Here is an 11799-nt window from a genome sequence, read left to right on the forward strand (position 1 = left end):
TTAAAGATGTAGGTTTTTCATTGCCCAAAATTTAATATTTTATTTATCCTACAATATCATACTCTTCTTATTATTTTGAACATCACGCAAAATTCAATTTAGTTCAATCTATTGGGGTGCGAAACACTGGGACAGACGTATTTACAATGTTTGAGAAGAAAAGGAATTTGAATTTTGATTTCATGAATCTTTTTTGATCTAAAAGGTGTGTTGTCTAAAAGGTGTGCGTCTAAGGAGGCATTATTATACAATCAATATTAATTATTATTAGTAATTATAATCAAAATAATGATTAAACTACATTTCCGTTACTTTCTCAGTAACCCTTTTCTCAGCTTCAATTGTATTTCCGTTTAGGGCATTACACTCTTCTCGTTTTTTGGGAGATCATACCCAATTCAATTTGGTTCAATTCAATTTTGAGCTACTAAAATAAGAGATATTTCTAACAAATTGATTTTTTTGGCTTAATTTAAATTTTAGGTTGGTAAGTAATTTTAGTAAAACTGGTAAGTAAAAATGCATATTGGTACGTAGTGAAATATTATTCGAAAAGGGAGAATTAAGAAGTTATGAACTATTCTGATACTTACGAAAATTGAATTTTTTACTTAGCAAGATCGCTAATACACTTACCACATTGAATCTTTTACTTATTGAATTTATAAATTTACTTGCCAACAATTTTTTACCCATTTAAACTTTTACCTTTTTACTACTAATTTACTCTAATCTTCTAAAACTCCTCCACTCATTTAATAGATCATTGTTCCAAGGAGCTAGTGATGCAACAGTAAGCAATTGAAATCAAATCGAGTTTCCCCAATTCATGTTGTTTTTTAATTGTTTTTCACAGTGTAAATAAAGTTTAGTGGATAGCCCTTCAGGCCAGAATAAAGTTTTAGCCAAGAACTGGGGTGAATAGCGTTTAGTGATAAAATGCAGCGCTCGTGAACACAAAGATTAAATTCCAACTTCAGTGAATATTAAATCTGTGACTTTCTTTTAATGAGTATTCCATGTATACTTTCATTTTTAATGTCCGAACTTTTAGAGTTGTCATGAAAACAATGTTCTTCTACTATATCCTTATTCTTCACTTTTTAATATCTTCTCCGTAGTCTTTATTCTGAACAGGTGACTTTACTCTTATATGTTCTATTCCAGAGAGATTGTCCGACATTCTTGATTTATATAAGCTTCAAACTTAAAAACTTAACTTCTCTAAATTGTTATCAGGCAAGATTTTTTGAAAAAATTTTTCTTAAAATTGAAATACATATAAGCGTAGGGGAAGGATCTAACAGGTCTGTACTAAAAAAGATGTCCAAGAATTAAGATTTTTTACTGAATGTAACACAAATCGAATCAATTATATCACTATATCAAAAAAATCTCTTACTTATTGGGTTCTTAATTCCGCCTCACAAAATTCCTGGAAATCCTTGTATTTTCCTCTACAGGAAAATGAAAATTTAGTAGCACTTTTTACGAAGTTGCCCTGGATTGCTCAGCTGCGTACCACTTTTGCCCACCTATGTAGGCCTCATTTTCCCCGAAAACATTACATCGAACACAAAAATTTGGGCATCACTACTTAGATGCATCTTTCATCTACTTGTTTTCACCGTTTGTAAGAAGTATCACGCATTAAAAAATCAATTTTATGCTATTTTTCTAATACATGTTTTTTGTCACTCGGAAAACCATTTTTGCACTGCATTCTGACAGTCAGTTAAGTGCTTGGTTAAGTGTGATTCTCTCATAATCACACCTATATGGGCTTCAGACATATCTCATAATCACAATACCTATATGGGCTTCAGATATATGAAAATCTTGTTTAGGAAATCCGGTCCGGATCTTCGGGAACTGGGTTAAGTCCCTAGTATGAAGACCGCTCTATTGAAATTCTTAGATTTTCTCTTACATCTGAAATCGTTAAACCCCCTATAACTTGGAATGTTGTTTTTTCGAAAAGACTCGAAGTGTGAAAAAATGCATAAAATATTACACATCAGTTTTACGATGTTAGTTAGCCCATTTTTTTTTTTTGCTTCTAGATCCCAGGAAAATGACCTAAGCTCCCAAGTTTGTCAGGAAATGTGAGATTAGGTTTTAGAATATGACAATGGATGATATATTCATATAGTAACTTGGAAAAAAACTCAACTTTTACTAAGTTACGATGTTACGAACCTGCAAAACCTTCCCCTAAATGGTCTGTTATTTATGATTCTTTGAGGTTTATGATCCTATTCCAATTGGAAATGTAAATGAGAAATCTTTCTCCTGAACATATTTTTAGTATGTTATTGTTCTTAGGTGTTTCTTCATAATGCCTTTTTTTACATTGGTTCCTGTTACGACTGTTCGGGAGTTTTGGAACACAGAGAGTACTGGAGCAATCAGTCGAGATAGGAATCTATACAGAGAAAAATTGATAATACAGAAGTATTTGAGACATTCAATGAGTCATGTTTGTTTTTCTTTGGAATAGCACCATATAATCCTTATTCGAATATTTGATGGCTACTAAATAGAGCACGATTTCAGAAGTAAGATACTTCCTGGATTTAAACTATTTTAATTCTACTCAGAACAGTATAGAAGTTGATCGGTCTATATTCATTCAATCTTTCATAGTTATTTAACGATCTATATTTCTGATAATCAAAAAATAGAGATCAACCGGTGATAGATGAATACTTGAAGGTTTTAAGGAATTTTAAGAAAGGTCATGGAGATTGATTTTTGCCGTTAAAGTTACCTAAGTATTTTTCGCTAGGGTATTATTCAAGAGGTAAGATGCTTTTTGAAGCTTTCTGAAAACTTTTAAGGGTTACCAAAATCTGCTTAGACTTTCTAGACAACTTTTCATATCTGTGGCAAACCTTAAAGGCTTTTTGTGCTTAGATGAATTTCATATTTGACCAAGATTGTGACGATATCTTGTATTTCAAAAGTATTTTTCTTGTTTAATTAGAAAGGTAAATTCAAGTAAAATCCCTAAAAGCTTAAAGCTTTAAAGTTAGACTAAAACTACCTCAAAAATCGGGTAAAGATACGGAAAGTGGTTTGAGGTTTCTTTTGGGTAAAAGTGGTCAGAAAGGGGTGAAATTGTGGGTTCAGGAGTAATCGAAGTCAATGTAAACTTTCCCTCGCAAAATATCCCCCAAGTGAGTAGAGCAATATGGAAAATAGCCAATGAAGTCAATAATCCTGACACCCCTTTCAGTATGGGATCTCCTTTCTTGGCCCCTTTTTCACAGACCCCATTTTGCCGAGTTGAGCAGTTTTAGTCGATTAATTAATGGTAATTCTTGCTCCGTGATTTATGAGACGATGAGAAGAGACATAAATTGCTCGTGTTATTCATTATTTTGTGGGTGGATTTTGGAGAGAAAGATGCTTCGAGTAATTATCGGTAGTTATGCCTCCTTTTGGTGGAATTTTCACTCATCAATTTTTCCCAACCTCCTCGACGTGACACTATATGGAAGGGTACGTTGTGTGCAGAAAAGGATCTAAACTACGCCTCTGGGTTCAGGAGGTTTCATTCATCTTCGTCTCCGGGGTCGCCAGACGATGTTGCCAGGAAAAGGAAGGCAAGTCAGGGGAAAAAAGCACCACTAATGAGACTCTGTGCCTTTCACGCACATTCACGTTCACCTTCCTAGCGGCTTTTCCTGTCGATTTCTCCCACACATATTCTGGGATAAATTGAGGGTGGTTGGGTGCCAAACATCCTCCTTCCTGATTGTTCAGGTGAAGAACTTGAATCAACATTCGCAGCATGAGCTACGACACGGTCGATGTGTGAAAAATTAAATTAAATTTGCAGGAAACGGGGCTTGAATTTACCCCAACACAATTTTTATTTCAGTCCTCCAATTCGCTGAGCTTTATGCAAGATTTTCCATTTAATTGGTTTAAATCTTTTAAAGTATACATTGTAAACCTTTAAAGGTATTTTCCAATTCAACGGTAAACTTAGCATTCAATCTGCATTGCGAATACAATGTGACAATTTTAATTGCATTTCCAATTGAGATGCAAGAAATGTTCCATATTGAAACTTTTCAAGTCATTCTTCCGGGCTTTATCAATTCTACAGATAGAAAATTTTCTCTTCTCTCTCGAGAAAGACTTTCCTGGGTGGTATTAATTACCAAAAATAAAGCTGAGGAGAAAGTTCAAAGGACAACCAATTCTGGATCAGTCACTGTAAATGAAGTTAGTGTGGAAAACGTGAGGATATTTGCCTTGAACTTTTTGCTCGGTAGTCGACCTCTCTTCCAAGTCCAGCACAAAATAATGTAATACCCCGAGATATTTGGATATGTGAAACTTTTACATGAGCTTCCCTTTGTCAGGGTAAAATTTTATCCTCACGTACAGAAATGGTCTAAGTATGGTTATCGAATTTGTCCAGGAAATTGTTCATTCGACACCATCTACAAAATGTATGGGACAAATTCCTGGGGCTTTAGGAAGGGGTTCTCTATTTTGAATCCATTGAATACAAAGCGGAAAAGAGGTGGAATTTGCTATTGATATGCGGGGAGGATCAATTGTTACCATTTGAGCCATTTGAACGATGAGGGTAGAAAAGCATATGTTGTGCTACTGATTACTCAGTTACCACAGAAAGTCACAAGCTTATGAGTATAATCTACAATGTGGGAAAGCTGTGAAAAAGCTTCTTAAGGGGTTGTTATTTTAAACATTAAGTATACATATCTTTTAAATTTTTCGTTTAATAAAAGCGTATCATACTTTTCGAAATATTTGAATTCGTGACGTCGATGCCATATTTCAAAACTACTTTCGCATTATTTATCATTTACCGGTTAATAATATTAGATGAGATCATATATTCTGTCAGTAGAAGAGGTAAAAAGTTTGGAGTGGTATATCTCAGCTCCTGATGAACATAATTGGATGAGTGAACTATTGTTGGAAAGCTTGGTTCATTAGCTATCAGAATCTGGTATATGTAATTGGCTATGGGTAAATCATGGTCATCCAGAACCATTTATGTCGAAGAAGACACTTTTTGCAACGTCTTTTTTGGCCATCTACTTCTGGGACCAGGAGTGACCCACTTTTCTCGCACTTGGACTGTTCGTTAGAGGAACTCAAAGGGTATAATTTGTAGAAGAAACTTTTTTTTTGGACGTCTTACTTTTTTTTATTCATCGACTTTTGCAAGAATTTTAACATTTTACACGCAAGGAAAAAATTACAAAAATCCTAAAAGAGTGGTTTCTGGAGGGGAAGGATAGACGTGGGGATGAAATTGATATGATATTTGGATTCCTTGGATCAACTTATGGGGGAGTACTTAGAACATTCCAAGTCGATATCTTCATTAGTTTGTCCAGAAAATGAGATAGAAGGATTTCTGTCATTCTTTTTCTATGCGTATAAAATGTTAAAATTCTTGCAAAAGTCGATGAATAAAAAAAAGTAAGACGTCCAAAAAAAAAGTTTCTTCTACAAATTATACCCTTTGAGTTCCTCTAACGAACAGTCCAAGTGCGAGAATTGTGGGTCACTCCTGGTCCCAGCAGTAGATGGTCAAAAATGACGCTGCAAAAAGTGTCTTCTTCGACATAAATGGTTCTGGATGACCATGATTTACCCATAGCCAATTACATATACCAGATTCTGAAAGCTAATGAACCAAGCTTTCCAACAATAGTTCACTCATCCAATTATGTTCATCAGGAGCTGAGATATACCACTCCAAACTTTTTACCTCTTCTACTGACAGAATATATGATCTCATCTAATATTAACAATTGATTTTCGCATAATTCGTTCATACAATAAGAGAAATCCGATAAAGTTAAAATAACATTCCGAAAATGTTAATTTTATCTTGCAGTATTGATCCGAAATCGGTGTAAATATTACCCTTTTTAGGTGTATTGAGGGTTAAAGTTACCCTTTTTCATGTTAATTTTACCCTTAAAAATGTGTAAAATTAACATAAAAAAAATGTTGATATATTTTTTTTACACCTAAAAAGTGTTAAAGTTATGAGGAAAAAAAGTAAATCGCACCCTCTTTTTTTCTCAGTGTAGCTAAAGATAAATTTTTGACTGGTTACTCGTTAATATATTTTGTAAAAATAATATTATCTCACTACTAAAAATAAAGTGTTTCGGACTAATATGAAATGAAGTGTACGAGATAATTAGTTTTAGTCATGGATAAATTTACGATTACCCAGGCAATCAACGAACGAAATAAGACAGTAACCAATTGTGACTGGTTATTATCAAGAATTTGACCTCTGGCTTACTACCAGCTAATAACCGATTGGAACCGGTGTATACTTATCATAAATTCGATGGCCTTTCTAATGAGCCCAAATATAATCCGAATTGTTTGAATAGTACATTATTTGGAGCCTTTTTAACCTTTAAGAAGAAGAGCTTTCAGAAAGTTTGACTTAGGGCAGTAGAAAATAGCAACTCAGAAATTGTTTTTTAGATATTGGGCTCTTTGGAATCGAAAAAAATATTTTGTAAAATTGTTCATAAATGTTTGTGAAATCTTATGGCAGACTTATGAAATGCTCGTAAATCGTATAACCCACAAACAAGTTCGAAAAAGCTTGTACTTTTTTCACAAAAATTGTTCGTAACATGACCACTTGACGAGCATTTTTTTGTATTTTTGCAAACATTTGTTCGTAAATGTTCGTAAACACACAAAAAATGTTCGTAAAATGTTGTCATTTGTTCGTAAATTTTTGTTTACCTGACGAACATTTTACGAACATTTACGAACAAATGACAAAATTTTACGAACATTTTTGTGTGTTTACAAACATTTACGAACAAATGTTTGTAAAAGTACAAAAAATGCTCGTCAAGTGATCATTTTACGAACAATGTTTGTGAAAAAAGTACAAAATTTTACGAACTTGTTTGTGGGTAACGATTTACGAGCATTTCGTAAGTCCCCCATAGAAATTCACAAAGATTTACGAACATTTTTACAAAATATGTTTTTTCTGTGTAGACTGAAGTATTTTAACTGCTCGAACTCTAAGAGACAGCAGTTTTAACAATCTTTAGGTTTGATGCTTCCCATTTTGAGAATGATTTTTTCACATTTTGGGATAGATTTTTTCGAGTTTTGGGATTGATTTTATAGAATTTTGGAATTAGTTTTATTGCATTTTGGGATTGATTTTACATCATTTTGAGCGGTGGCATCCAAAATCCAGAAAGCCAAAATCCCGAACGCCAAAATCCCGAAAAGGCCAAAATCCCGAAAGCCAAAATCCCGAAAGCCAAAATCCCGAATTTTCAAAATCCTGAAAGGGATGGAATTATATGGAGGAAAATGTTTACAATAATTTCCTAAGACACAGAAGATTTCCCTTTGCCTCCAGGAAGCGCGGGTTACAGTCGTGGGAGTAGCTGTGACGCTTTTAAAATTTCGAGATTATGGCTTTCGGGATTTTGGCCTATTCGGGATTTTGGCATTCGGGATTTTGGCGTTCGGGATTTTGGCTTTCGGGATTTTGGCGTTCGGGATTTTGACCGGGACCCCATTTTGAGATTGATTTTATCGCATTTTGGAATTACTTTTATTGCATTTTGGGATTGATTTTACATCATTTTGGGATTGATTTTATCGCAATTTAGGATTGGTTTTATTGCGTTTTGGGATTAATTTTATCTCGTTTTGGGATTGATTGTGTCCCATTCTGGGATAAATTTTCTAGCATTTTGGGATTGGTTTTATTGCATTTTGGGATTGGTTCTATTTCATTTTGGGATTGAATTATCGCAATTTAGGATTATGGCTTTATTGCATTTTGGGATTGATTTTATCCCATTCTGGGATAAATTTTCTAGCATTTTGGGATTGATTTTATGTTATTTTGGAATTGATTACCTTGTATTTTTTTGATTGATTTTGTCTCATTTTTTGATTGATTTTATTGCATTTTGGAATTAATTTTATTGCATTTTGGGATTGGTTGTATCTAATTTGGAATTGAAAATTGGTTTTATTGCATTTTGGGATTGATTTTATGTTATTTTGTGATTAATTATCTTGCATTTTTTGATCGATTTTGTCTCATTTTTGATTGATTTTCTCTTATTTTGGGACAGATTTTATTACATTTTGGGATTAATTTTCTCGCATTTGAGGATTGATTGTAATTTCATTTTGGAATTGAGATTTGGTTTTATTGCATTTTCGTATTTATCGTCTCGCATTTTGGGATTGATTTTATTTAATTTTGGAAATAATTTTATTGCATTATGGGATTGGTTTTACTGCATTTTAAGATTGTTTTTAAATTATTTTGAGATTGATTTTCTCGCATTTTGGCATTCATTTTATTTCATTTTGGGATTGATTTTCTCGTATTTTTCATTGATTTTGTCCCATTTTGGGAAAGATTTTATTGCATTATAAGATTGATTTTGTCTCATTTTGTGATTAAATTTCTTGGAAGATAAGTGGTTGCTTTTTATTTCATGACTCCTTAGCTTCCAGTGCTTCTTAGCACCGGTGCTAAGTATTTTTTGGATTGATTCTTCTATCCTATTTTGGGGTTGCCTTTGTCTTATTTTGGAATTGATTTTCTCACATTTTGGCATTGATATTATCTCCCTTGGAATTGATTCAGTTTGATAATCCACAAAACCTCAGTATATTTTAAACAAGAATCATGAATTTCTCATTTTAAATATTTTCTAATATTTTGAAATTTTAAGAAAAGCTAAATCATAGTTCTTACCCAGGTAACAAGAATAAATTGACTAGCCCCTTGATTTACAAAAATTTTCACTAAAAGCACATGCGTGTGTACATCTAAAATGTTTAATTGCCGTTAAATCTAGCGTCAACTATTTTGAGCTCGAGTTTTTAGCACTGAGCTTCATGTTATACCTCTGCAATGTTTTTATTTTCATGCAAACGTGGATCCATTTGCTATTTGTGTAGGATTTTTTTTATATGCGCACACATTTTGCTGCCCCAAAATTGAATTTCCCAAGCGAATGGGAAAAATTTAATATTTATTCAGATGCAAAATAACTTCTTTGTCGTGCGTCTTCCTGGCACGTTTGTGAAAATCAAATCACAGTGTTATTTCTGTTATTATTCAGGCACAAATTTAATTTGCATATTTCACTTACAGTCTTTGAACTTTGGTGGCTCTTTTTGCCTTTTTGGCGCAAACTTGCTTCCTTTTTTATTCTCATGGTACCATTCTTCTCACTTCCTTTTCTATGTCCAGAGTGCTTAGGATTTTCTTTTGGTGTTGCCAGGGGCTGTATTGAATGGAATTTCTGGTATAAAGTTGGGGTTTTCCGGTGGAATTTACTAAAGAAAAAACTGGGGACAATGATGGCCGGAAATGAACTAGTAGTGGAGCATTTAGAAGATTTATCCACTTTGCTATTATTGAAAAAAAAAGAAGAAAAGATACTCTAAAGTTTTTCCAAAGAAAGTCAAATAAAACAGTCTGCGAGAAAAGTTGTGTGAGAAAGCTCAAGTGGTGGATAGAGCGAAGTTTTGTGTGCAAAGAGCAATATCTTGTCCATACTGAAATATCTTTTAGTATGGATGAAAATCCTGGAGTTTTCCCTACAACATCTGTGTGGTTGCTGTATATATTTCACTTCGGTTTCTTCTTCAATCTCAAGTGTTTGTGCTTTGGAAAAATGGAACAAAGTCACAATAGATGAATTTTTCTTTCAGTATCGAATTTTGTTATGCTCCAGTGAAAGCTCTTTTCAAAATGCTTCAAATTAGCTTTCTTCTATAGATGTTCCAACTAGCCCTATTCCCAATTTGTTTTTTCACGCAATTCTTTTGTGCAAACAGATGTGAGTTTGGTAAAACAAAACAGAAGGGGGCAGATGGAAGAAAAATGCTCATAAATTGTACTTAAAATTACTCTTTTCCAGCCACAGAATGAAAAAAAGTTTTCTTTGTCAATCTTCACGATTGCAATATCCTCGGGCTGCTTTTGCATTAAGTAGTCTCATAAACTTCATGTTGTTTTGTGAGTCTTTCACAATCTTTCTTTTCATTCACAGTTATTTGTTTTCTTGTCTTCTAACTTCTTTGAGTATGATATTAAGTGCATCTTGTAAAAGCGAAATGCAAAACAAAAATTATGATATTTTAAAAATAAATGTATTTTGCATGAAAAATTTAACTAATTGCACTGATTTTCTTAAAATTAAATTTGGGAAGATACACTTTGAAAAAATAGAAGTTTTGTTAATTTATTGAATTTTACGACGAATTTTTAAAATTTTGAAAAACGCTTCTGATAAAATTAAAAAGTTTTTCCAATGGTATGCAAAAACTGGTAAAAATAAAAGGATCAAATTGATCCAAATTTGATCCTTTTGCAAAGGATGGATCAAATTTCGAACTCTGAATGCACATTTATCATAATAGAACATGGAAATTTGATCCATCCTTTGCAAAAGTATCAATTTGATCCTTTTATTTTTACCAGTGAACAATTCAACAATGACTAATCTTTTTCATCTTTCGATAGGCATTTACTTCTTTGACTTCCAATGCAATCGTAAATTGCTAAATATGAAAATATACAATCAAGGAAGGGACTTTTACATTGTTTGTCTCAGAGGTTGGAAACAATGCTGATACGGCGATGTAAATACGTATTAAAATCGTGAATGTTATACTAAAACCGAAAAAGATTTATCATTTTTTTTCGATTTTTTAAAATTTAAAATCTATTTCACGTAATTTTCGTAATATTAATGCAGGGTGAGCCAATTTAACTGCAACTAAATTTAGATTGCTGTAACTTTGAAACCATTCGGGACAGCATACTCAAATTTTGCATAAAGCTAGTTCATTTTATTAGTTAGAAAAGCCCACATAAGCATATAGGAATTTTTTTTGTGATTTTTTTAATCGGTAATCGTACTCAAACATGATGGCGCAATTGATTTACATTTTACCGGAAAGATTCCAATGATTATATCTAGGTCCCTTCAAAACCTGAATGGGATTACATCTTTCGGGTTTTGAAATACAGGGATACTGCCAGCATTATAAAACTCTATGGTGGATGTTGAAAAAAATTACATCATTGTCAATCATCGTCCCTGAGACACATGAAACAATTATCTGAGAAGGTTCTCTATATCAAGACCGAGAAGAATTTGGATGGTGTCAACAATAGGGAAATTCGGAAGTCGTCGAGAAGAGACAATCACTCAGGGCAACACATCAACTATCTCCAGAGCTTTCGGTTCGGTCTCCAAGCCTTCATCAGTGGTCAAGTCTTGCAATCGTTCTCTGAGACTCGTTCAGGATTTTGGTCACGATTATAACAGGGCATAAGAGGGAACGGGGGCACTATTCTTACACTTTTCTTTTACAATTTTTGTAAAATTTGGCACAATTTTCGGATCTTCTTCTTCGTCATGGATCTTGCTGGGATTTTCTCTTTGTTAGCACTAACAAAGCGTGCTAACACGGAGAAAATCCCAGCAAGACTCAAGACGAAGAGGATCCGAAAATTGTGCCAAATATTACAAAAATTGTAAAAGAAAAGTGTAACAATAGTACCCCCGTTCCCTCTTATGCCCTGTTATAATTCTGACCAAAACCCTGAACGAGTCTCAGAGAAAGATTGCAAGACTTGACCACTGATGAAGGCTTGACCGAGCCAAAAGCTCTGGAGATAGTTGATGTGTTTGCCTGAGTGATTGTCTCTTCCCGACGACTTCCGGATTTCCCTATTGTTGACTGCAATTAACGTTG

The sequence above is a fragment of the Phlebotomus papatasi genome, chromosome 1, assembly GCF_024763615.1.
Source record: "Phlebotomus papatasi isolate M1 chromosome 1, Ppap_2.1, whole genome shotgun sequence".
In the NCBI taxonomy this organism is placed as follows: Eukaryota; Metazoa; Arthropoda; class Insecta; order Diptera; family Psychodidae; genus Phlebotomus; species Phlebotomus papatasi.